The sequence below is a fragment of the Rhea pennata genome, chromosome 20, assembly GCF_028389875.1.
Source record: "Rhea pennata isolate bPtePen1 chromosome 20, bPtePen1.pri, whole genome shotgun sequence".
NCBI classification, from domain to species: domain Eukaryota; kingdom Metazoa; phylum Chordata; class Aves; order Rheiformes; family Rheidae; genus Rhea; species Rhea pennata.
Genome location: NC_084682.1, coordinates 10,150,141 through 10,162,335, shown reverse-complemented (window position 1 = coordinate 10,162,335; position 12,195 = coordinate 10,150,141). Strand labels below are relative to the sequence as shown.

At 42.3% G+C, this 12,195-nt stretch overlaps 1 pseudogene; it reads right to left on the bottom strand.

The window, feature by feature from the left end:
* Positions 1 to 2,998: 2,998 nt before the first annotated feature.
* The window catches only part of LOC134149611 (PHD finger protein 7-like), a 65,843-nt pseudogene continuing 56,646 nt past the window's right edge, over positions 2,999 to 12,195 (bottom strand).

The window sequence follows — 12,195 nt, the reverse complement described above, 5'->3', positions numbered from 1 at the left end:
AACTATATATATAAAACCCACTTCACCGGTTAAGGAGTGTACTTCTCATTGGTGGATAAGAAATCTCTCAAGTGAATGACTCTCATGTTTATACCACTTCAGTTACTGGTTCTGATAATAACAAAACTGGAAAAACAACCACTTACAAGATATTAATTTTATCTTATAGATTCTATTGTAAATGTGATATAGGCCTCTATGTATAGTACAATCCTTAAAATAGCTCCATCTAAATGCAAATGCAGACCTCTGCCTAACACAGAGCTGAAAGCCTTCCCATTAACACACCAAGAGATAGGGGAATTAATTTAATGCTTAAAAATTTCCAAGGATAAGAGGAATTTCTTCTGTTCGTGTCTGGCATCATTTTCTCTTCATGACCAAAGCACCCATAAAATGATAATTTTTACTTTTTTTTTCCAAGCTTATTGAGGGGAAAAGGCACTACCATCTCTCTCTGGAAATGACTTCACTACCTAAATGCTATTGCCTAAAGTGCTGGTATTTGTATATGTGGTAAAGAACGCCCGGGGAAAGATGAAAGATGAAGATGGCTACAGTGCAAGAAGGTGTGCTGGGATTCAATTACTTGGCTTTGCAAACTAATAAAAAGCAGAGATAGTGCTTGACAGCGTTCATCTCTCACCAGCGTCTTCTCCTCTATCGACCGCTCAGAGCCCGTCAAACACAGGGTGTCTCGCTCTATTCCTCGTGCACACGCACAACGCGAGATACTGATTTCTCCTAGGAGAACTTCAGTGACTGCTCGGTGGCACGTGCCAGGGGCTGGCCTCCGATTCGGTCGCTGCATACACTGCACCTGCAGGCATATACGGGCTGGAAAGCTGAACAAAGCTCAGTCTCAGAGAAAACCCTGGCAGAAGTACAGCTGCCTTGGTGCCACGGTGCTCCTTGTGCCAGCCCAAAGCTCCCCCCTCGCAGCTCCTCGCCTGAGGGAATAGCGGGGGAGAGGGGAAGGACGTCGGTCTGATTTTTCTCCATAAATGTGCTATGGGGAACAATTCCAGGTAAGTGTATCACCATGCCAATTCCCAAATCCCTGGCATCAGCAGGCAGAGGGCTGACACACAGGCACCTTCACTCCCTTCTGATCCAGCTGAGGAATTAAGTCCTTAAAATCACCTTTATGTCCATGTTTATCAAACAGCGTATAGTGAAATTGTGTTAATACTGAAAAGAGATATATATGTTAACCAGGCACTAACCGTGTTTGTGACTCTTGGTGGCTTTTCACCAGAATTCATGCAAACCAAAATTGCTTTGCAAGAATATTTTTAGAAAAAAAATGAAAGAGTCATGGATTGACTCACACAATATCTCAACAAGCAGCAGCAGTCACTTTAGTATTCACACCATGAGTGCCTGGAATGGACATTTTGTAAGCCAGGAGATTAGAAACCAGATGCAGAAGCAGCAGCATATAAGAGCTGGAGAAGTGAAAGAGAAATACCAAAGTCACTTCCAACAGACTTGTGCTCTGACATACCATCCCTCTCTGTAAATTATTTCAGAGAGCAAACATATTAAAGGCAAATAGACTGTGTTGAGCTGAATGAAGAATTACCATTGTACTGACATGAAAACAACAGCAAGTTACATCTCTGTAGCCTTTCTTTCGGGTTTGCCCTCGGGTGACACAAGTTGAATTGACCAAAAATACCCTGGAGCCTGCGACTTGGAACAAGGAGCTTATGGGTTTCTGCTCTCCGAACCGAATGGGTTTTACACCATGCAGCACTTGCCGGTTGTTTCTTGGCATTATCTTCTGTTGGAAGCAACATTTTTGTGACCATACTAAACACCACTAGCTACTGAATCACTCCACAGGTTACCACATTTGCAGCTGGGGGCTCAGAAAGGTGCCAAACAGGTACAACTCAAATATGGACATATTTCTAAAGTAATGAAGAAACGTCTTAAGCTGTTTCCTCTCTGGGACTCCTCCGGCCAGCACCAAGTATTTTCTGCGCAAGAAATCATTGATGGAGCCCTTAGTCACTAGTTAGTTGCAATATAAGGCCTTAAATGGCACAAAAGGAAAACTTTTCACATCAAAGCACGTGCCTCTGTTTAGGGAGCTCTGCGAGCAGAGATTCAACACTGCTCATCCATGAAGTTTTGTCTGGCAAAGGTGATGATTCTGACCTGCCTTTTCATCATCAGCAACATAAGAATGATTTAAAGTGACTTGTGAAATTTAGAAAGTGAAAGACCGAGTGCAGCTGTAAACTAACGAAGAGACAACGACAGCCTGGAAAGATGGTGTAAAATTCTAGGCGCACGTTGTTGCCATTAAAATATCATTTTCCCAAACAGCTTTTGTTACTTCATAAAATACAGCACTTTACAATGTATTCCTGTAATCTATAAAAGCTTTACGAAATATTGATGTTACTGGAGTTACTGACGTTCCCACAGCAATTATCTTTCATGATAATTAAACAATATGGCACAAAATCTGGCAAGGCTTGTTCCTGATAACTGACCTTTTAGGCTTAATTTATTTTTTCCCCTCTTACAAACACCTCATTTTCTACTTTGAAGAACTGCCGTTCTTCAAAACGTTCAGTGGACTTTTTATTACCAAGCAAGTAGGATTCTAGCTGGAGGTTTTCTTTATTATTTTTTAATTTTATTTACTTCAACTGTTTAGCTCAAATTATATCAAATTACAAACTGACATTGAAGAATGTTCTCCATTTTATACTCAAGCAAGGATCTGCTTTTCTCAATGGAAAGCTACCATGGAAATCCTCCCTGACCCCCACATTACACTTAATTGTTATATAATGCACAGGGATCTGGCCTCTCCCCATTTTACTTGGCTCTGGGCTTCACAGATTCCAGGTTTGGCACAACAGCAGATTCAAATAATATAACCTAAAGCCTTTCAAACAATCATTACAAAGCACTTCAGCTTTCCTAACAAGATCTCTTGCTTTTACCTGGGAGCTAAGCTTGAAGGGACCTTGAAACATTAGAAGTGGTTGGTGAGAGCTTGAGACATTTTCAATAAGATCTGGGAGATGAAAAAAGATTACAGGAAAACCACAGGATAAAAGCTAACAAAGAAAAGCAATCCCCAAATAGCACTGCTTGGAGTGTTCTTTTGGAGGGTTATTACATCGTTCCGTATGGCAGAACATTAGAAAGAGACTATTTTAAATCAAATCACTTTTGTTGATCTGGAAGATGAGAAATTCAGCTTACAACTGCTGCTTTTAATGTGCCCCCCTGACCAAATATGGAAGTTTAGACAGAAGAGGGTTTTCTTGTGAATCCAACCCTGGAAATACGTAAGTCAGAGCAGAACTACTGTTCTTCCCCAGGAATTCTACAGCCCCACTGACTTTAATGTATCTATAATACTTTGAACATCAGCATTTGACAGCACAAGGGAGGGGTTTCCCTGTACTTCCCATTCACATACCCAGAGCAGCCTCAGTCCATCCATGAGCTTGTGCAAGAACCTGTGGCTGGGCTCACTGATACCAGTCACGCTGTCGATGCCTGCATGGTCCTTCACTGGCTTCAGGCCTAGATGAGGAACCGGCCAAACAGTCATAAACAAGACAGTTCTCTGCTGCAAAAGGCTGTTTTTTTGTTTTTTTGTTTTTTTTTTTTTTTTTTGCTTCAAGGGTGTCATATGTCAAGCAAAGGATGAAATCAGTGCAGTTCAGCACTGTGCTATAATCGGACATCGCAGCACACACTGGCCACTGCAAATCCCACCTCTTTGCATTCACGTTGCTTCCTCATGCCCTCACTGCCTCTCTTTCATACACCCTTACATGCATAGAGCAAGTCCTTGAGATTAACCACACTATGATTACATTTTAATTGAGGCCAGCTCAGTGTGGGGACAGCCTTTTAACTCAGGAGGCCTCAATTCCACAGAACCATAATGAACTAATAATGAATGTGCTAAAGTCATTAAATCAAAATTCATAAAAGGGTGAATATTGCTTTCTTTTATAATAAAGCAATTAAAATCCCATATACTATAATAGACACTACGAAGGTGCACTAAGTGTTCTTTAAAGAGGAGTTAGTGTTTAATGCCACCACACATGAATTTGGGTATCTTTTCAAAACAGGACTGCTAGACTATTAATAGATGATCAAAACTCCTTATGTCTCCTTTGGATCAGCGTTATTGTCTGCTTTAAGAAACACTGACATGATTTCATTATTAGGTTTTGTAGAACTAGTTAATTATAATAAATCATGACTCGTAATAAAAATAACTAACTTTCAAGTAGTGAAGCACTGGACCATTGCAGATACACTTTTCTGCTTAGGTTGTTATGAAGGAGATGTCGTGATGAAAGGAACAGCTTATCTCCCACTCTGTCCCTTGGGGGTTAATAGTCTCAGTTTACAGCAGCAGAGAAAGCATGTGATAGTGAGGTCTGACTTTGCCCATCAGGCCTGCCTGGGAAAAAAAGCTCTCCAGAAAAATGCACATCCTGGTCTCTGCTTATATGATCTTTGTTCCAAGGAAAATGCAAACAAGAAGTCCTGTACTTGTGGAAATCGTTGCCACAGGCACTGGTAAGCCAATGGTTGCACCTGGATCCAGAGAGGGAGAAGGTAAACTAACAAACAGGTCTTCTGGGGGATGTTAACCATCCTGGTCCAGGTGCATCTTTTGGTGCATCTGGTCCCTAAACCACTGCTCAGAGGGAGTTGACAAGGTGGACTGGAAAAGGACCGTTATGCAGAAACACAAGACTAGAAACAGGGCCTGAGTCATTAAGGTCAGTTCCTCACTGCCACTGCAATCTAGCCATGTTTAGAGTGGTCCCCACAGGGTCTTGGTCCCTACCACCTTCCCATGAAACTCATGAAGGCCTTTGACCTGCATTCAGAAAACAAGGGCGCACCAAATAGCTAGAATCTAAATGCAAATCACCTTACTGTTACTTAAATTCATGCAACAAAAGTTTTTTCCTTTAATAACACAGTCACAAAACCCAAAGACTTTGAAGATTGCTCAGGAAGAAGAGCCCACAGAAAGCACATCCCAGGGCAGATGGGCACACATGGCTGTATGAAAGAAAAACAGATTGGCAGAAAAAGAATTATTAAATAGTACATGGTGGAGTAGGGGATTATCTGGAGAACATATAAGAACAGACAGATTAAAGAAATACTAAATATTTATTATGAAGTCCTTCACATCATATGCAATAATACATGCCATAGTTACAACAGAATAATACAGGCAACAGCAAGTTGCTGAGATTGCTCTGAGATGGATAAAATAGAATTAGAGGCTTTTATCCACTGGAGACCATGTGCTGTTATACATAATAATCAAAATCACTCAGGAAAGGGAGAGAAATAGCTCAGCGATCATTACAACCACAGAAGGTGAAACACACATTATGTCCAGGTTACTAGAGGCCTTCTCCATTCCCAAGGGGTAGGAAAGTTTTGGTCTGGGTATCTGCTGCCTGGGATGCAGGGTCTGTGCCTGCATCCTTCACTTCAGCAAGAGAAAACAACATCTTGGTATAGGCAGCCAGAGACCTGCTGCCTGCCTGCAGCACAGCATCTACATCAGCACAAATCAGGTGGCAACCCAGACCCAGCCCAATCAGTGTGTTAGCCAAGATAAAGTTCTCCTTCAGGTTCTGCATTTTTATATGTGGGTCACTAAGCAAGCACGTGAGCGCACTGAACACTCCTGCATTTAGGCAGCCCGACCCTATAGGTAACACGGAACAGAACACACTATTGCAGCAAAACCATTTGCCTCCTGAAGCCTTGTTTTCTCTTTCTCACACACAAGGTCCTTTCAGCGAGCAGAACAGACGTGCTCCTGGGCACTCTACGTAGTTTACAATGAATTTACTTACACAGAAAATACGGCTGTGGTATATTAGCCCTTGACATTGACTCATGTCTAATACATTATACACAGGGTAGAAAATCCAGAATTGTCAAAACAGAAACAACTTTTCACAGTGCAATTGTTCTGCGTTTCCTTTAACAGAACTGGGCCCTTGAATTAGTTTTATGGCATGGCCAGAAACTCCCAGCAAAATGAGTTTTCTGTTTTGTTGCGTATCAATCAAAAATAACAAAGAGGTCCTTTCTAGGCATGAGGAAGGAAGCTTGTGAAAAAAATAGTTTCAGAACTGGGACTTTCCTATCTTAGAGATAACCATTTCTTCATAACTGCCACACACCAGTGGCTACTATCATGGAGGTAACTGGAGATAAGAGGGAGAGCACTGCAAACAGGACCTAGCGGTGCCACGTGAGCGTGTTCAGGGAGTAGCTTCTCCACTGCCATAGGGCAGCAGCACTGGGGTAACGCTGAGAGCGCTGCACATATTTTCACAGCCTAAGCTGGACCCTGTGGCACACTGCTAGCATGCAGACTGCACACACACACAGGGCTGTGGATATAAGCCATAATATTTGAAATTAAAGGGCCAAGTTCTTTGCTGGCATAATTCCACAGACAGAATCTGGTTTATTGGCATTTAGCACAGTAGACCTTTCCCTCTCGGAGTGCTATTCCCCTATTTATATGTGGCATTTTTACTCATGCAGTTCCCACTGGCACTAGCAGAAATTACCCAGAGCAATCCACCATGAACTAAAGAGAAAGTGGATCCCTAGGAGTATTGTATTTCTTACAGTTTCTCATACATACCGAAGAGAGCATAGCTGATTCACCACAGGAAACCCAGGTGCTGAATTCATCTAACAAGCTGCTTAAAACTCTTAACAGATGTTTCTGTGTCTTTCCTGCTTCTTGAGCAGTCTGCATGGAAGCACCAGCAGATTTACAACAGAACAGATGCATGAACCATACATGCCTTAATATCAGTGCCTGAGTCACTGGAAAAGTGGTTTGCAACTACTGTATGTGCACATAATTTGACTAAAGTGCCATAGAGATATAAGATCAACCTTGTCCGTAATGGAAGTGTAGATTGACCTGGTTAGAGTCAGAGTAGAGAGTGAAACCTCACACAACCCAAAAATTATACCTGTCTTGGTATGTTCCCAGCTTCTGCAATAATTCATGAAAATGTAGATTGGGTATTTAGGCTGGATCAAATCCAATGCCCAGGGAGGAGTACAGAACAACTCACTGATTTCAATGGACATTTTATCAGAGTCCTTAACTCTGCAAAGATTATGGAAGGATCATAGATGGATAGACTAGAAAACACACTAAGAGCTACTAGAGCCTGCAAAAGCTAATTCTCACTTACACTATGTCTTTTCTTTATACTCCCAGAGCAGTGGAACTATGCCTTAGTGGCTACAGTTTCAACAGCAGTGTTGCCAACCCCCCAAAATCCCACAGTTGAGACTGGCATGAAAAGCAGAAGCTGGATTTAAGTAAACATTCCATAAATTACTACATTTTCCTGTTGTTTCTTGACCCTTTAGGATTTACGACTTAAACTTCTCACTGGAACTCCTACTTTCATAGGAAAATGAAAGAGCTGAGGTTCTAATATGCCCAGATAATTTCATGAACAGTGCTTTAATGAGAAACACCAGACACTGGTGCCATTGATTGAAATACCAGTGGACATTGATGCAAGTAGCTCCCTAAAAGGGCCTGTTTCGCTCTATACATTGTAGACAGAGTGGGAGGGATTTGTTCAGATAGACTGCTAGGTTAGAGGAGATGAATCCACCTGGGATGACAGTGGCTCCTAGGAGTCCCATCATGGCACTGGGACAGGATTAGGCAAACAGGTTCCTGGTGGCCCAGTGAAGCTGGCCTCTGTAGCCCCGTTGGCTTTTTTCTTCACACAGCTGGACTGGCAAACACATTACAGTCATTCAAATGCTTTGCCATTGCAGAGCAGTTCCATTGCAGTTGCAATAAATACCTCAGCCACCTGTGAAGCCCTTAGTGCTAAAGGTGGATTTGAAAAAAAATGTATATTTAAAACGTAGTATTTTACTTTTCCTCCCTTCCATTGTGCTGTCCATGGATTCATCTCATGCCAATATTTTAAAATTGTTCAATTTCAAGCAAATTAGATGGAGGCCAAAGTCTCAAAGATATGAAGCTCCTAAGGATATACAACACCTGAACACAGTTGTCTTGGTGTGCATGTCCCAAATTACTGCCTCTGCTGGAAGAATCTGCAATACAATAATGACCAGAGAATCCTCAAGAAGAGCTTCACTAGTGTCAAATATGCTGCTGCCCAGAAATTACTTAATACACAAGAGTTATTTGCTGATGTACTATGGGATAATACCCAGATATTAATCCTTTCAACCATAAATTGAGTTTTCTAGGTACCATGGACATTGCTGACAGGGAAGTCACTGAAGCCTCACACTAAAGCAATTGCATGGAAAACGCCAGTCTCACTCCAGCCCAGGGGAACTATGTTCTTGCCTCTAATGGGACGTTTCACCTCTCCATGTGAGGTGAGCTGCAGAGAATCCTACAAACGGCTGATCTCTCAGGGTTACTCTTTCAAAGATTTTCTTACAGCAAATACTCAAGATGCTTAAAAGTCAGGAAAAGATTCATAGTAAGAAATGGAGACAACTGTTTCAGCTGAGTGCTTATTTTATTTACAGCTACTGCATTTCACATGTTGCATTTCCTGATGAAACGTGTTGTACTACTACTGAAATATTAAAGACTAAAAGCAGAGCTATAATGTATGAATTATACAGTGTTGCAAAAGCTATCATCATGTCCAATTTTTTGGCATTTCAATATCTAAATATTATACCAAAGAGCTTTTATACTGATGGATAATTGCCTGCAGTGCATACTTAACCTTTGTCCACTTCAGTTGACTTGGTAGTGCTACCTACATACATCAAACATCAATTCATCCAAATTGGCAATGAAAAAAAAGGCATGCAGCCAAATTCCCTCTCTCCTGCAAAGCTCAACTCTATGGGATTTGAGCAATGATGCAAATGAGAACCTCATTCCCGTGCCATTTAGGCTAATTGGGCTAGATCCTCAGTTAGCTTACACTACTTACATCAGGGCAGGGGTGGGGGATTGAGTTTTAGCTACCAGGTGATCTGAGACCCCAGAAAAGGTTGTTGTTGTACCTAAGTAGATTCCAACTAACTGCTAATAAACAATCTCACTTAATGTAACACACTAAGTCAGTAAATATGATCCTTCATGCAAAAGCAGGTTCAGCTCTGTTGGTTAGAGCATGGTGCTGCTAATGCCAGGGTTGTGGGTTCAGTCCCCGTAGGGGCTATGCTGAGGGTTGACTAGATGATCTCCAGAGGTCCCTTCCAACCTTACCATTCTGTGATTCTGTGAAAAGAAATAGGCATTTCATGAAGACAATGCACATCCTCCTCTGTATGCAGAGAAGTCACACCATGCAGCTAAGGGGAATGAAAAAAAAACTCCTTAAACCTTCAGAGGAGGGAGATGGCAGTCAGCTGGAAATACTGATTTACCTCGTATCAACCCTCACACCTGCGCTTTATGAGAAGTCAACACCTAAGTCTGTCTTTGACTTAGCAGTACACATATATGATATATTGCCAGGCAGACAAGGATGCTACACTGACCACTACTGTAAGGACGCCACAGGAGTGGTGCACTCTAATCCCTTCTGTCAGAATTGTACCCAGCTGATTTTAGGCAAGGATGAAGAGAGAAAATAGTTTTAGAAGGTCATGGTCTACTTAGAGAACTGAAAGTCAAAATTAAAGCTTTTACTTCGTAACCTTTCTGAGGTTATGAAGTTATTAAGTTTCTGAGGAAAACTTTAAGTGTTCACAGCAAATACTAATTTATCTCAGCATGTCTCATTTCTGGTGGGATAAGATCCCAAGCATTCAGATTCAAAAACCATAAAGATAACAAATCTCTCTTCCAAGAAAGTCGGTTTTCCCCAAATTCCTCATCCCTCCTCCTATTCTGATCCAAAGCAAACACTTTCAAGCACTCTTGGAGAGCAGGGGCTTGGGGAACCCTGCTGCCACACATCAGTCGAGGGATGTTTGCACTGCAGACTCTCTCTTTCTGCACACCGGCGTAGATCCCAACTGGATTTAAAGCACAACAGCAGAGAGAGTAAAGACATGGATCACAGTAGTGCACACAAGACAGGAGCCCACTTATTGCCAGACGCAGATGGGAAAGAGCCCTGCTATTGTCCCATTGTGAAACAGCAGCAGATGGCATCAACCAGTTGATACTCCAGCTGAAAACTGGTGATGTGGCTCATGATCAAATGCTTTGCTTATAGCAGCATCCTCTCCTGCAGTGGTTGATGAATGCTCTTTTCAATGTTTCCAGGCTTGGCCACCTCACCCCTCCAGAGCCTCCTGCTTTTGTATTGCAGCAAGCAGGCTGCTCATCTGCACTTTCAACATCTCTAGGTTTGCCTGTAAAAATCATTTACCTCTCACAACACCTGACCCTACATCATGCTCTACTCACCGTAGCATCATGCCTCCAAAGCACTACCTTTCTTCTCTCAAAACCTGTTCCTGAAGTTTTAGACCATTGTTTCAGTCTTTGCCTATAGCACCTGTTACTGGAGGCCCTTGTTTGTGATTAGAGCTCTAAAGCACGATAGAAATAATTAGCTTCCTCATCAGAAGGATTATGAACAATGTTTGCAATCCCCAAACTTACTATGAAAAAAAACTTTCAAAGGGACTTTTCTTCTGGTTATGACAGACACTTGGCATTTGTCCCCTCGTTTGCTAGTTTTAATCTCCCAACCTGCTACTCATTTGTCTATCATGTACAGACGTAAGCTTCTCCATATCATACCTACACCCCCATTAAACTGAATATTATAAAAACAACATTTAACCCTGCTCCCAGAAATGCTGAGCCTCCATTTTACATCAGTGTTGCATATCCAAGGATCAAAAACAATCATCTATTCAGATCTATAATGCTCATGACTTAGAAATAGTAAGAAATAGAATAAGTAGCTGAGATGCACAAGAATGTTGAGGTAAACGCTATTCTAATAGCATAACTCCTGCTTTGAATTTGCCTGTAATTACTCTGGACTTCTCTATTTCAGGCTATGAAAAACTCAAGCAGAAGAGCAAGCAATCAGACACTGCCACAGAGAAACAAACGGGCTGGAAAGTGAGAAGCCACTTTAGGGGTTAGGCCATGCTAGCTCCTAACTCTTCCCTGGGAGGAAGACCGCCTTACTTCACCCCAATACCCTTTTTGACCTCAGTCATACCTGCCTTTCTGTAGGGGATTTGATTCCAGCAGATATCAAGCACATAAATGCATTCCTTGACACTTCCATTCCTCACCTGGAGGTTACTCTCATTTACCCACAGGAAAATAGGCATAATGCTACTTCTTAGCTAGGATGCAGCATCAGACAAATGGCTTCACTGGAGACTCAAATATTCAAGCGCTCAATCACCACAATAACAGGGCAAGGGAATAAGTAGAAAGGAATGATTTCTCAGACAGGAAAAAAAAAAAAAAAAGAGAGAGCAAGTTCTCAGTCAAGAAAAAGTGGTCTTGAGAACAGCTCCCTGCAGGGCTAGCCTATTCACACAGGCACTGGGAAAGCAGCTGCACTGCCTGGTTTGCTAACGCCGAGATAGCCCAAGCACACCCAACAATTCTGTCCTATGGCTTGGCATATGGCAGGGTCAATTTAATCTTAGCTGCTGAAGAGCGAGTGAGCAGCCTTGGCTCCCTTTAGAGTCAGTAAAGCCTAGGGAAGCACTGCAGGGCAGTCTATCCCACCTTAAAACCACTGAAGCGGCAGGGTACATTGAACCTTAGAGGGGGCTGGTTTTCCCTCTGTAAATTGTGAAGGGACACTAGATGACTCCTTACTCAGGATGAGTCATTTGGGCAAAGTAGGTGATACATTTCTCTGCAAAGCACAGGTATCTGCACATCTGGAACGGGACACCTCTGGCTGTGCCTACAGCTTTGCACAAGCAGCTCTGCAGCTGGCCCAGAGATGCCCCCAAAGTGCCATACAAACATGCAGGGAAAACAGGACCTGAGATAAAACAAATCCATCTGAATACTGCCCAGTGTGTACAGCATCATTTAAGAGCCTTTCTGCAGATGAAGGCTTTCGATAATGAGAAGCAACCGCAGCTAAATGACAGCCAGAAGAGATCTCCTGCTGCTTAAATATTGTTTCAGGACAATAGCCGGCAGCAGCACCTTCAGGAATGCAA